The sequence below is a fragment of the Gymnoscopelus microlampas genome, assembly GCF_963454915.1.
Source record: "Gymnoscopelus microlampas genome assembly, chromosome: 8".
Taxonomy (NCBI): domain Eukaryota; kingdom Metazoa; phylum Chordata; class Actinopteri; order Myctophiformes; family Myctophidae; genus Gymnoscopelus; species Gymnoscopelus microlampas.
Window position 1 is genome coordinate 45,350,760 of NC_139945.1, and position 14,609 is coordinate 45,365,368.

A 14,609-nucleotide genomic window follows, 5' to 3' on the forward strand; every position below is an offset into this window, starting at 1 on the left:
CACTAACAGGTCATAAGAAAGTACCCAATAACGGTTAGAGAAGAAAATAGTTGAAAAGGAGGTAAGCATTAGTCTACATGATGTAATGTAATGTACCCTATTGTGTCTGCTTGTTTTTATGTTATTTTGTGGGGACTGCGGATGTAAATTAGCATCTTTGCTAAATCCGGTGTATTTACATTACATTGATAGGCCTATGTGTTGTTCATTTATATGTGGTTTCCCATCTAAATAAACAAATAAAGTAAAGTAAACAGCATATAGACTGAGTAAGAGATAGGAGTAAGAGCTTCAGGTACACTGCACATAAAGGTTTACTTTTTCTCTTTGCTTACTTATTTTACTGGTTATTATTGGTCAATTCCAGCTGTGACCACTAACCTATATGTTCTAGTAGAATAGAAGGAGCATTGCTTTTAACGTACTACTGCCTAACTAACAGAAAATGCTCAAAATGAGTCTGAATGATTGAAACTGTGAGAGGAGGACCATGTTGTAAAGACTGTAGAGGGCGCCAACTTCTGTCTAACTGGAAAAACAAAAATCAATGACACATTGAAGTGGAACAAATGTGGTGGTTGAGGGTGCTTAGACTTGTGAAATAACTCTAGAGAACTTCAGCTGTTTGCATGTCCTACATTAACTGTTTTTGACCTTAGGATGCCAATCTTTAGTTCAAAGATTGTTGATGGCAATGGTTAGAGAGTCAGCAAAAACAAAAACATACAAAAATAACTGGAACACGTTTTCTTCATGGTTCAATTTGCTGTTATTTTCTGCACAATTTTAGACCTTTAGCAGAAAGCCAGGCAAAGGCATGTGTTAAACATTAGTTGCATCCCCAGTCTCACAGATTCCAGACATCCATCCTTCACACACACTGCTGAATGAACAAACCAGACTGAATAGGCTATAGGCACATACAGGACATGTGGTAGCCATTCGTTACACAACATGAACATACATATTTCTGCTAGTGCTACATTTGTGCCACCTTCTTCAATAATAATCAATAATCAATAACATGCCTTTTTATGGGCTAATCATAGATCGGACATTGCTGGCTGCTTGCTGATATAAAAAGAATTGGTAACAAAATAATAATATATATATTCAATGTGAATAAATTGACTAAACAGATTTTCCTGTGGTCCCCCCCACCATATCCACCGTGTTTGTTTACTCAAACATTTAAGGCAAATGTTAAATTCGAGTGCACGGTATTTCATCACTAATTGGCCTGAACCTTATTTCTTTGAGTCTGGTGACCCCCAGTTACACAACTCACATGTAGCATTAAGCTCTAATGTATATTTTTTCAACAAACAATGTGTGTTATGAACCGTGTCTGTATGTATCTATGACAGAAATGTAAAATAGAAAAGACATTGGAGGAGATTCTTTGTTTAGAGAGGGCAGCAAAAAGCTGTGAAAACAGTGACTCCATGTACTCCTCAGTCCTCAGCTGTATATTTCAGTAATATCTTTCCTGCTGAAACGAGAGATTTGTCTTTCTATTCTGTACTTGTTACCACATGCAAAGTGAGGTCAAGGATTTGTTTCGCATCGTGAGGCTTTACAGTATAGTGAGCTTGACACTGAAACATACAGACAGGTGACAAATTAAAGGAAAAATCTGAATAAATGAGTGGAGAAACATAATGAATGCACATGCTTCTATACAGGTGGACTGCATGATACAATTAAGCAATTAACATGCTGCCGTTCTTCTGTGGTATGTATAAAAATGCTGAGTAGGCCGAAATGACCTTGATTTTGAATCAAGAAGGCTAAAGAAAAAGTGACTATGAAAAAGAAGGTTCATTATAGGGGCATGGCTATGATTCACAAAGACTGCTCATTGATTGATTGATTGATTGATTGATTGATGTACTTTATTTAGTAAGACATGAGGCTAGTGTATCAATAGGAACAGTGACAATATGGGAAAGACATCAGTAAAAAGGGTTGGAAAAAAGGGTTTTAAAAGTGCACATTCGATGACCATGATGCTATATGTAAGGGTAAAAAAGAGAAGAGCAGCTCTTCCTCATTTGACTGAGAATGTGAAGCATCAGACTGTCAGCAAGAACAATCCGTCAACCATAAACCCCTCATTACAAAGACAGACACACATTTTAGTGTCAGTGGTGCAAAAACCATAGGCACCCTACAGAGATGTGGAAAAAGGTGAGATGAGTCATCCTTCACCATATTCTCCAAGAGTGGGCAAATACATTTGTGGTGTACTCAAAGAGAACCCTCTGTCATAGGGGCATTTTCCTGGCATAGTGTTGCTCCACTTAGAAGGAAGGGTCACTGTGTGTGTGTGTGTGTGTGTGTGTGTGTGTGTGTGTGTGTGTGTGTGTGTGTGTGTGTGTGTGTGTGTGTGTGTGTGTGTGTGTGTGTGTGTGTGTGTGTGTGTGTGTGTGTGTGTGTGTGTGTGTGTGTGTGTGTGTGTGTGTGTGTGTGTGTGTGCGTGCGTGCGTGCGTGCGTGCGCGTATGCATGTGTCCTCAAAAGTTCTCAATCATGGCTCATGTCGCTGCATGCATGATGTCATGAACCAGAAGCGCCTCCAGCCAGAAAGCCTGACTTACCGGGTGAAGTACAAGTAAATCTTAAGAAGAGCATAGAAGCCATGGGTCATAGTTTAAAATCTATGCATGTAACAATCTCTTCGTTATACCAACAGTGTTCTTGTGAAGTATGATATACAGTAGCTATATGGTATAATAATTCATTGTTATTTCCATTTGGCCAAAGGGGACCCACACAAACTGTCCACAAACTGCCAAAAGTCTATGGAAAAAATTAGACACAGATGAGTATCAACATATTATGTTTCACAATACTGAATTGATTATCCAGTGCCTCCTATCGTATCGTATGTATCCAGGGTTTAATGCTCTCCGGATCCATGCATGCTGTTGCTCATGCATTACTGTTATGGTCCCTTTCCAAAATCAGAGCACTGAGATTCCAAATGGCAATCACACTTAATCCATGTAATGGTTTAGAAACACAATACAAAAATACTGTATGTTCCCATACCCAGGAGGGATGGCCCTGTCTGCTGTTTATCCATAACCTGAAGGGATAGGACTAGATACGTTTTTTACTTTTTGAACACCGTAGAGTACAACATGTATTTGTTTTCATATTCTTATATTTCATATTTCTTATTTTAAGTGTATTATGTTTATTTTATGTTTTTTTTTTTTTTTTTTTTAACAGTGTCCGAAATAAACAAATCAATCAATCAATGAAGGGACCAAGCTGGAATTGCTAGCTGATTGAGTAGGATTATTTTAGGCTGTATAAATGCTATTTCAAGCGTGAAATCCTGCTCATAAAATACAAATTGGATGCTGTCAAGCAGCTTCGTTCTCGAATTGCACACCTACTTGCCACGTAAACTGGGTTTATGTGGTATCTGCACTGGAAAAACACCTTTGACCCTTGAATTCTGTCACATTTCATGGTTCATGATGAAATTGTGAAGACAATATCCCAGTTTAGTTCTAGATGAAGTAACCTCAAGTCTTTAGTAACAGTTAACACACTTTGGCTTTACAAAACAGTTCCATAGTTTGTTTGTAGTGTTACCAATAAATTAATAAATTAAGGGGCTGGCACCAGATATAATGATTAATATGGTTATTATATTCTATTTTTCTTCTGGTGATTGGTCTCTGTTGTATCTCCCTATGATGAAAATTCACAGTATGTCTGATGCCGTTTGAGGTACAAGGGAGTACAGTGGATCATAAACCCATCTCTCTGCTCAATGATTAATGGTTATGAGATGTTGCGTCTTCTTCTGTGCCAAATCCAAGAAACTGTCAAGCTCTGAACTATGCTCAGATGAACCCTAATTTCTGGGAAAATGCCCTGTCACCATTTTAACAACCATGCCTGGTTTAGATTTAGCAAAGTACACTGTAAAATCATCAGTGTTTTCCAGGTCAATGTGGTTGCATATGTACAATCTCAGATTTATAAATGGATAAATTAGCACTGAGGATTTTATATACAGAGAGGAATTGCAGATATAAAACCATGTAACAAAGGGGAGATAAGCGTCAGTGTATACTGTACATGTCTAGGCATAATGAAACCCAATAAATCAATCAACCACAAAAGTTGTAAGTTGACCTTAGGCTAGAGTAATTACTCAATATCTGACACATGACACCAATGTCAAGTGAACACTCTGGAGCCTCAGGATCTAAAGCCATTATCTGCCATTATTTATCGGCTTACCTTCTGCCCTCTCACAGCTGTACTGTAGTTGTTAGGTCAGAAGATATTGTAGATCAGAGGTTCTCAAACATTTTTCACGTCAAGGACCCCCTAATTTAGTGGTTCCCAAACATTTTAGCTCAACACCCAAGAGAGAAATTAGACATTTGCCCAGGACCCAATCTAGTGAAAATAGCAGCTCACGCCGCGTTGTGAGCTTGTAGATCTGCTATTTTCAGTAATTCTTAAATGTTTTTTTTACATTTATTTATGGAAATGTATTCGATTTTTGTAATTTTATTTATGAAATACTTTTGAACATTTTTGGAATTGATTTTAATCGATGAAAAGTTGTGCCTTTTTTTGTTTAAACTTTTTTTTAATCTTTTGAAATAAATATTGTTTTATGTAGGAAACAAAAAAAACACTGGGTCCCGACCCACTGTTTGTGAAACAGTGCCCTAATTAATACAGTACTGTATGTATACTGTATTAAGCTGCAGACCCGATTTGAAAAGAGTTTGTGCCAGAGTCAGAGAGTGAAACCTATGACCTTATAGTCATTCATCGAGCGCAGCGTTAGTTCAGGTAGCCACGGCGGGCAGGAGGGTAGGCACAGTGTAGCTGCCACGCACATTTATGCAGTATATTTAAGCAGAACACTGTTCACTTTTCATGCTCATTATTGGTTTTAGCTCTGTTCCTGCAGCTGTCTGTTTTCAAACTCCCTCCACCTCCCAGCCTCCTCCTTTGCCATTTAAGTAAATGTCTGATTCTGCGGCTAGTATGATGTTATATCATCTGTGTATCTTAAAGGGCTTTAAGATATACGTGTCTTTAAAGGGCTCAATATTTAAATGTTTGTTTCTGTGGATTGTATGTTAATCTGTATATTAATTCATGCCCTTGAAGGGTTCTGTGTTGATGCACAACTCTGTATATTAGGCTCTGCTTCATGGGGGGCTTGTGATGTGATATATTCTGTGTCACGCTTGCACAGATACATCAGTAGTATCACAGGAGCAGAGTCACACCGCCAACTGAATGCAATAACATCGCAAAAGATTATTATTCCTGACGAAAGTGTCGAACTGAACTATACATTCCCTCATTGGACTAACTTCTAGCCGGTGAAACATTAGTGTGAGTAAACATTTCCTCATTTTGTTGGGGGCCCACTGGTACGTGGAGCACAATTTGAGAACCACTGTTGTAGATAACGTCCTTTGGCTGTGTGAAACATGTGTCCTGCTGGATGAGCCTTGTTTCTCAAACAAATAAAAAAGGGGAAAAAAGTACTTACTGCAGGGGGGGCTTCCTGCCACAACTGGAATTACACTCTGAATTATTCTCTGTTTCCAAACATTTCCTGTGGAAAATGCAAGGTAGTGTACCACTAATTAATGTATTAAAAGCAAACCACTACCGTATCAGGCCGTGGTTGATGGACATAGCTGAATTACTCATCATCAAACAGATTAGGAGTCTGACTCAGGACCCAGTTATTTTATGTTTGATCATCTTGCCTGTGAACTTCAAAGTTACTGACCATAGATGGACACTATTACACAGAAATGTCTTTCTAATGAGAAAGACAGTAATGGAAAAAAGGTTGACGCTTACTGTACGTAAACATCATTGGGTAGGTTTCCTATGGTAGCAAAATGACACTAGAGGGACATGGATGGCAGCAAGCCAACACATATTGTAAACCGTTTCAAGGCAGACATGACAACGGTTTCTGTTCTAACAGATCAACACAATAAGGATATAAGGTTGTCTTGAGCAACATTTGTTTAAGACATTTGTTAGAAATCAGGAGTACCCAAGAAGCATGTTTAAAGTGGGAAATATTTTATTATGGATTTAAAAAATGGTGCCCCCCCTTCCCCCGTCTGTCTGTGCCATCTGTTCATTCATCTCTTTATTTATTTTCTAGCCTTTATAGACTTTATTGTCTAGCTGATGTGTAAGGACATTTCTACTATAATTGTAAAAACTAAATAAAAAAAGATAAAGGTTATATAACTGTTGCATGCATTTAACATAGTATATTCAAAAGGGAAGCTCAATGGAGCACATAACTCCGCCAGGCCGGGTAGCCTACCCGGTTACATGGCGGCTTTCCGACGTGTCGCCTTTCCGACGTTAACGAACCCTATACCTAACCCTCACCCTAACCCTAACCGCACGCGGAAGCCACTAGTCGGAGTGGCGAGATGTCGGCATGGAAGACGGTTACCAGCCTTCCCAGGGCTGTGTGAAGCCCTTTTCATATATGAGCTGAGGAAAATGTCCTTTGGGAATAAGGTCGGGACATTGTCCAGTGAGTGTTGGCCTTTCACACATGTAGGCCAGAACAGGAGAATGTCAGTTTCAGATGCATTCTCACATAACTGTAAATAAATAGTCCAGTGTCTGGGTAGACACAAAAGTTAGTTGGCTCACAAAACTTTCAAATGCTTGCCATACAGTCTGTACAACGGAAGGCCTGAATGCTAAGAGAGTAAACCTGATGCCCCGCCTCCACCCTACTTCCATTTTCCCGTTGCACATTGCAGTCACATAAATAATTCTACTACTGTAAATCTAATTAGTCGAAGCATATCTAACATGCTGCTTAGCAGAAATGGAAATAAAAAAATATATTTAAAATATATATTTAAATATATTTCAGAGAATGGAAATGACAGACAGACGACGGCTTCCGTTCGCAGCATATAGGGGGCATAGTTACAGACTGTGTAGCTTTCGAGGATTGGGGAATAGTTGTCTGGCTTGTGAGACTAGCTACTCCCACTTAACAGCGTGGGGTTGATGTTTAATACTTTCCTTCCACAGATGTGAAAGCGCTCTGAGGTGTTTCTTGTAAAAAATAGAAAGAAAGAAAGATGTTATAGGCATCTCCCACACATTTTAGGAGCCATGGCAACACAGGCTTGTTGTCACAGGGCAGGCTCATTGTCATATGACTTCCGAGATGCAGCAAACAGTGACATTTGGGGTCAATCAGATTATGCATTCATGATTTGTGGCAGTTCTCTTGTAAAATAGGCCCCTCCTACAAACATTGGAAGCCAATTATAGCCAAGCGGTGTGGGATATGAAAGATATGTACGATACATGTTTATCACATGACTCCAGAGACAATGTGTTGTGATTTTTATTTTGTATTCTTTTCGGATAGGTCAGTGTAGAGAGACAGGAAACCAAAGGCTGTGAGACAGGAGAGACATGCACGCACGCACGCACGCACGCACGTACGCACGCACGCACGCACGCACGCACGCACGCACGCACGCACGCACGCACGCACGCACGCACGCACGCACGCACGCACGCACGCACGCACGCACGCACACACACACACACACACACACACACACACACACACACACACACACACACACACACACACACACACACACACACACACACACACACACACACACACACACACACACACAGTAGTGAAAAAACTATCTCCGTCATAGGTTTACAGTACATCAAGACAAGTTGTGACTAACATGACATAATATTTTAATACTGCTCTGAATCTCACACGTGATGTCTTGTGTGAGATTTACACAGGCTGACAAAACTCCCGGTGGAGATTTACCAGTGAGTGTCTGGAGAGTGTTATTTCAAATGTCTCCTCATAATACTTAGCAGTACGATTCAGGTAAAATATCTGTGATGTGGTCCTTTAAAGTTTTTTTTGTTGTCCATAACAACTGACTCTTGATAACTAATTATCAGGTTTAACAGCTCACATATTAAAAATGTCATAATATGCATGCATGCATCAATTTGGAAAATAAAACTAAGATTATGTTATTAGGGCCTGTTGGACACCAATACTGGAAAAGTGTTATGTTTTTTTGGGTTAACAATATTATGTCATGGCGTTTTACAGCCAGACTAGTTTCCGGCAGTTCCGACTATAACCTGCCTGTGTAGACAGGGAAACAAGCGTGCCAAGCCTTGGACCATCATACTACTACATCGGTTGGAAAGGCAGGAAGCAGCAGGAATGGAAAGCTGGCTCATGATTGTACAGGGAATCCCATCTACGTGGCTCATGGTTTCCAGAACCTTTGGGAATAGTGGGAGTGTTCTTTGTTGGTTCTTGATGGAAAAGAACTAGTACTTCTTTCTATTCCTTTCTCCATTAGAACACATAGGCTAAGGCTCAAAGCCCGTTCAAAGTCCCTAGATGGGTCTGAAACGTGCGTCACGGGGTGAGGGATTCCGTCCGTTCTTTACGGACACATGCATGGTCCTTCACGTTATTTAGGAGAGAGAGATTGCGTCGTACCCAATGTTGCCATGTCTGCTTATTATAAGCGACTTTGGGCTTATTCTTCTGTATAGTTGCTTGTAAACAAACAAGCAATTTTTTATTGGTGGTTGCGGTTTTATTTGGGCTTGTTTCTAAAGTGTAGTTGCTTATTTGGGCCAATTATTATTTAAACCAGTGATTCTCAAATATATATTGTAGATCTGCTATTTTCATATATGTGGCCTAGTCGATTCTTTTGGGCTTGTTTTCATAGACCTGGTTACTTATTTCTCTCACAAAATCTGGCAACAGGTTGTGTGACGCTACAATGCTATGAAAGTAGCATTGTAGCCCAGTGGTACTACAGGCAAAACGTAGTGACCGTACGTCGGGCTGACGGTGAATGTCGACTGAACGGACGGAAAAACTGGAGCCATAAGTGACGGAGGGGGAGTAAAAAACGACAACGCAAGGAGCGCCGGCGCTCGTTACGTATCCTTACGTCCGACTATGAATGATACTTTAGGGGTATAATGGAGCAAAGCATTTTGTATAGTCTTGCATACAATGGATTACTTTTCCATAAAGAATATCACCTCCTGAATAGCATTGTGCTCTCCCAGGCCCGGGAAGATGGTGTGTTTACTAATCCTTTCTTATGCATCATTTAACCATTAAAAAAAACACTTAGTTGACTGGTAGATGACCGGAGTCCCCCAGGGCTCTATACTAGACCCCCCTCTGTTTTCGCTCTACACTAATATCTTTGCAGAAAATAGCTGATCTAGGATTTATGTGGTTAAACAAAAGACAAGCATTCAGGTTCCATTGAAGCGGAGTGAAAAGTAAATGGTGTAAAAGTAAGCTAAAGGAAGAAAGTGTCAAATTCTTATCAATTAAAACCTCATTCTAATAAACTAACAGCTGTCATGTTAAGTAAATGGCTGTGGTTAGATGTGGCCAGGATAAGTTATGCTCACTAAGTGCAGTGACAATAAACTTACCAGCAGCTTAAATCAGAAGACATTCCATATAAGGTAGCATTAGTTATACACACCACCTCCTTATCCAAACACTCAGAGAAGGTAATGTTATTGTGCTGCTTTTAAATCACATAAAATTTACTTTTGTTTTGCCAGAATATGTCTCTTGTTGTGTCACCTTATGAACTCACCAGATGTTTGGATTCTTTCCGCCTGAGGATGGGTATGAATAAACCAAGGACAGCATACAAATCATTTTAATTCACATAGTCCACTGCTTATTGTTAAAGTATTTCCCTCGCTCAGAATGTTATTTTGTCAGGTGTAAATCTATCTATCTATCTATCTATCTATCTATCTGGGTTCATCAGGGTTGAACTACAAAACATTGTTGCACTTTTGCATACCCGCGGGAACTAGGGGTGCTGGAGGTTGAGGACGTTAGAATGAACGAATGATAAAATAAAGAAAATAAAAAACTCTGTCACGTTATTCATATAAATAAACAAGAAAATAAATATGACTTGACAGTCATATTATTAGCAGCTGCATTCTGTAGTGTGTGTGTGTGTGTGTGTGTGTGTGTGTGTGTGTGTGTGTGTGTGTGTGTGTGTGTGTGTGTGTGTGTGTGTGTGTGTGTGTGTGTGTGTGTGTGTGTGTGTGTGTGTGTGTGTGTGTGTGTGTGTGTGTGTGTGTGTGTGTGTGTGTGAGACACAGAATCTGCGACGCTAAACGCTCTAATGTTTTTTATATAAGTGGTGGCAACATTTTTTGACACCACACGGGTCTTCCCAACAATAGCTAAGATTGAAGTCAGTGTGAACATGGCCAAATATAATAACTTAATAGCCAAACTAGGTCTAATGAAGCACGCTAGCATTTAGGCTAACCCTCCTGCCTGAGGCTGCAGTAAAACTTGCACTGTCTGTGAATGGGGGGAGCGCAGCGGAGCACGGTTACTGCGGGGGGCGGGCCGGCTCCCCATTTGTGTCGCCATTGGCTTAAAGGAGTGAAGGACAGCCAGGACAGCCAATGACACTTAGGTGTCACTTAGGTGTCGGACTATGTCTCAGCCTGTTTGTAGAGCAGCAGCTTTGCAGCTGCTAAAAATGGGACTGTGGGTTGGGGAGTAAAAGAAAAAGAAATCTACTTTTGACCGCCCCTTCTAGTCAAAAGTAGGCCTACTTCCCGCGGCTAAGCATTTTTGTATAGTTCAGCCCTAATGAAGGCAGCATAGATGCTGAAAAGTTTTCTGAAAGTTTTTTTAATGTCTTAATAGACCATTGCTTTGGAGCTACAAGTGTGGAGCTACTTTTATATATCTTTATGCTTGTTTTTGTTGGCCGGCACCTCCTCACTGCAAGGTGTGCGTTTCATCTATTTGGATTGTGCATTTGGTCATGTGTCACATTAGCCAATAGCACTACATATGCAATAAAACTAGTGTGTTATGTCTCAATAGTCCAATATATCTCTATGCAGTGAATTAAATGTTATATGAGAGTTCAACACAACTCCAGAGAAAAGTGGAATCTCACTTGGAGGAAGGAACACACTTGACTCTCTTGACTAACACTAAAATGACCAAATTCTTCTAGGAAGTACTGTACTGACATTTCTCAAGTCCCTCCGGTCGTCAGCGACACACTTGCCAAGTTTGAAGTCAGTCGGTCAGATGGTTCTCAAGATACGTAAACTACAGACGGATGCACAGACATACGTACAGAGATTTTGAGCATTTATTGTAAGAATATGAGGCAGTAGATTATTAATCAATATACTGACCATATAATACCACTACAGACCGGCATCCAGTCTTGCGTACCCAGACAGACATTTTTCCATTCTAATCTACAGTGTTTCACTCTAAAGGTCACTTTAGGGCCATCCATAGAATATCTGTGTCATATTCATGCAAGGACTGTCTATTTGCATGAAGAAAACCCCTCTCTGTCTGTGTCATGGAAACTTTCTTCCAAGACAGGGCTCATAAAAAGTAATGCAACTCACAGTGTATTTGGATTGGCCCAGCGATTGAAACCAGCTAAGCTTGAGTGTGATTGACTGCATGAGCAAGAATAATATGGACTTGAACCCTTGCCTTGCCTCAAATGCCCTTTCATCATGACCTACCTCAGTGGATCCCTGTATGCCAGGTGGCAGACAGGAATTCACAATCATTCACTCAGTGGGAATCAGATTTATTGTGACAACAGCATAGGTTAACGGGTGTAAAGTATGTGAATTATTATTTTCAGTAGGTACATGGCATGAGGTACTGTGTGCACATGGGGACAGAGGTATTATTGTACGCACAATATCATTTATCTAAACAACAAAACATATGTCGATGTGTTTATTATGTCGACATATTTTTTGCTTTTTAGATTTATTTTTCCTTGACCACAAATGCTACTGTAAGAATGTTATTTAGATAACATGTCGTTTAGACAGATGCTAGGTTGATGTTGGCTGGTATGCTAGTTTCTTTGAAGCACCGTATTGTTTTCTTTGCACTCTACTTACTACATACAGTATATGACCATTTACCTTGTTGTTTGTTGACTAGGATTCATGCCTTTTTTACTCTCTCTTGTAAATTGCTCTTGAAGTCTGGATAACAGTGTCTCTCTGTCTGCTAAATGCCTAGAGTAGTAATGTTGTAAATATATCTAAACTGTTTGTAAACTGTGTACACCCTTCTCTTAAATCTTAGTATTATAACCAATTTGAGATATACTGTATAATTTACTGTATATGCACTCTTAAATATCTATACAGTATGTAATCTAAAATTTCACACAATCTCTGCATGCTATCCACCTGTCTCTAACACACAAGATGTTCTGGACATTGTAACATTTTGTTGATTCCCATGAGCTTTGACTGTTCCATGGAATCTGGGAAACACAGAGCTGCAGCTGCCAGTGGCCATACAGCCATGCTGTAATATGGGGGGGAAATCCCACGATGACATTATCAAGAAATAATGGCTTGAATAGACGGATAGTGTGATTTATGAACAGACAAATGGAATCGTTTCAGTAATGAGACTGTGATCCATGCAAAAGCCTTGTCTCAGCATGCGGTTCTGTCCTCATGAATTATGGTGCACACATCAGCATTGAAATATCATAGAAACATCTTTCAAATATCATCTGAATTTTTGATGTGGTTATTTTCAAAACAGTTGATGCATAAACACCTTGCAATTCACCTTGCGTGAATTACATTGGTATTAATTATTTTGAGTAGTTTGGCTATTTGACACACACTCCTCTTCTATAATACGTGTATATCGCTATGCTCTGAAGGAGGCATGCCTTTCAACCTTAATGTTTGTCTTTCAGAAATATCATCTACCATGTTGAACGTAAGTGATGTGTTGAATTCAAGCAGTGTGCGTGCATTGCAAACATCATGCCTGCAGGCGCATCCCACTTAATGTGTTCTCTAAATAGTAAGGAAATACCTGTGCTGTGACTGCGCTGGATTTAAGACCAGCTTGGGTAAGGCCTGGGCGGAGCAGGTGCATGTTCTTCCTGAGAAGGCTCAGGTTCATTGGGGTGTGCAATAGGATGCTGTAGATGTTATACCAGTCCGTTATAGCTAGTGCTCTCTTCTTTGCAATTGCCTGCTGGGGGGGGGGTCACAACAGCGCTGTGGACACTAACAATCTGAACAGGCTGGCGAGGACGGCTGGCTCCGTTGTTGGGGCCTCACTGGAGGGGGTGGAGGAGGTGGTTAGGTGAGGACTGGAAGCTTCCTTGCCAACCCATCCCACCCACATGGAGATTGTGGGGCACCTGAACAGGACGGGTAATGATAGATTCATCTACCCTAAGAGGAACTACAATAGACTTGGTCTGTCTTTTGTGCTGGTAGCCATGAAGATCTACAATAAGGCTCTGATTGGTCAATAGACTAATAACCCCAAAATGAAAGACAGTACAATTCTGTAAGGAGTCAGGACACTGTCAGACATGGTTGCTGTGTGTATTCTTATTTTATTTATTTTAGAGGGTGCACTGTTGTATACTTGTTCATTATTGATGGTGTTTCTTATTGTGTCATGTTTTTTCTACCCTGCGTCCATCTTGCATTACTTATTTTACCCTGTAACTGTAACTTAACTGCTGTGCAGTCTCTGGCGACTGAATTTCCCCTGCGGAATCAATAAAGGTCTATCTATCTATCTATTGATAAGGTGCAATCTCTATTTTACTTTTCTCACTGTCCCTAAGACAGCAGCGCATTGTACCAGACCACACCTCATTTTAAGACCAACAACGCCCATCAGAACACAGGTGAGCCAAGTACATTAGGTAATTATAGAACGTGGGTGAAAATGTCAACTTTGTCGGTTGTGAACTTGATAATTGTGCTGTGCCTAATGCAACTAAGTGCCTGGTGTAAGATAGGGCCCATAATCTCTGGCCCTGGCCTTCTGCCTGGCAGAGATAAAGATCAGCCCCATGCATGCATAGGCATCCTGGAGAATGTTATACTCAAATCTACTGTGTCCTGCAGAAACTTGTAACGTATCTTCAAACCAACACAGTTCTACCTCGAATACCTGAGGATGATGATGATGCCTTGACAGAGTTTATTTATACAGTAAAATCACCAGGGATACAAAAGGCACAATTATAAACATAAGCCTTGTTTAATGTTGATGTTTCATTGTTTCAATGGCCATAGCCAGCTATATGGCCACCGAGGCCCGGACCTCTGGATTTATTTTATTTCAAAAAATCTCTACATGCATAATTATCATATATAATATATGTATGTATGTGTGTGTACAGTATGTGCGTGCGTGCGTGCGAGAGAGAGAGCTCTTCCACCAGAGTGTGTCCAGTACTCCACAGCTGAATGAATACATAGATGAAGCTGAGATCAGTACTGTAGATGTTGAAGTGTTGCAGCAAAGGACATGATCTTCCCATAAGATCAACATTAGTCTTCCTGTCACAGCTGTATTAACAACTATACTTATCTGAGGAGTCTCTTGTCATCTTCGTTGCCCACAACAAGGACTGTACTGTACCAAGCTAGTCCAGCATGAGATTGACATTGAAGATTCTCAGTTTCTCACCC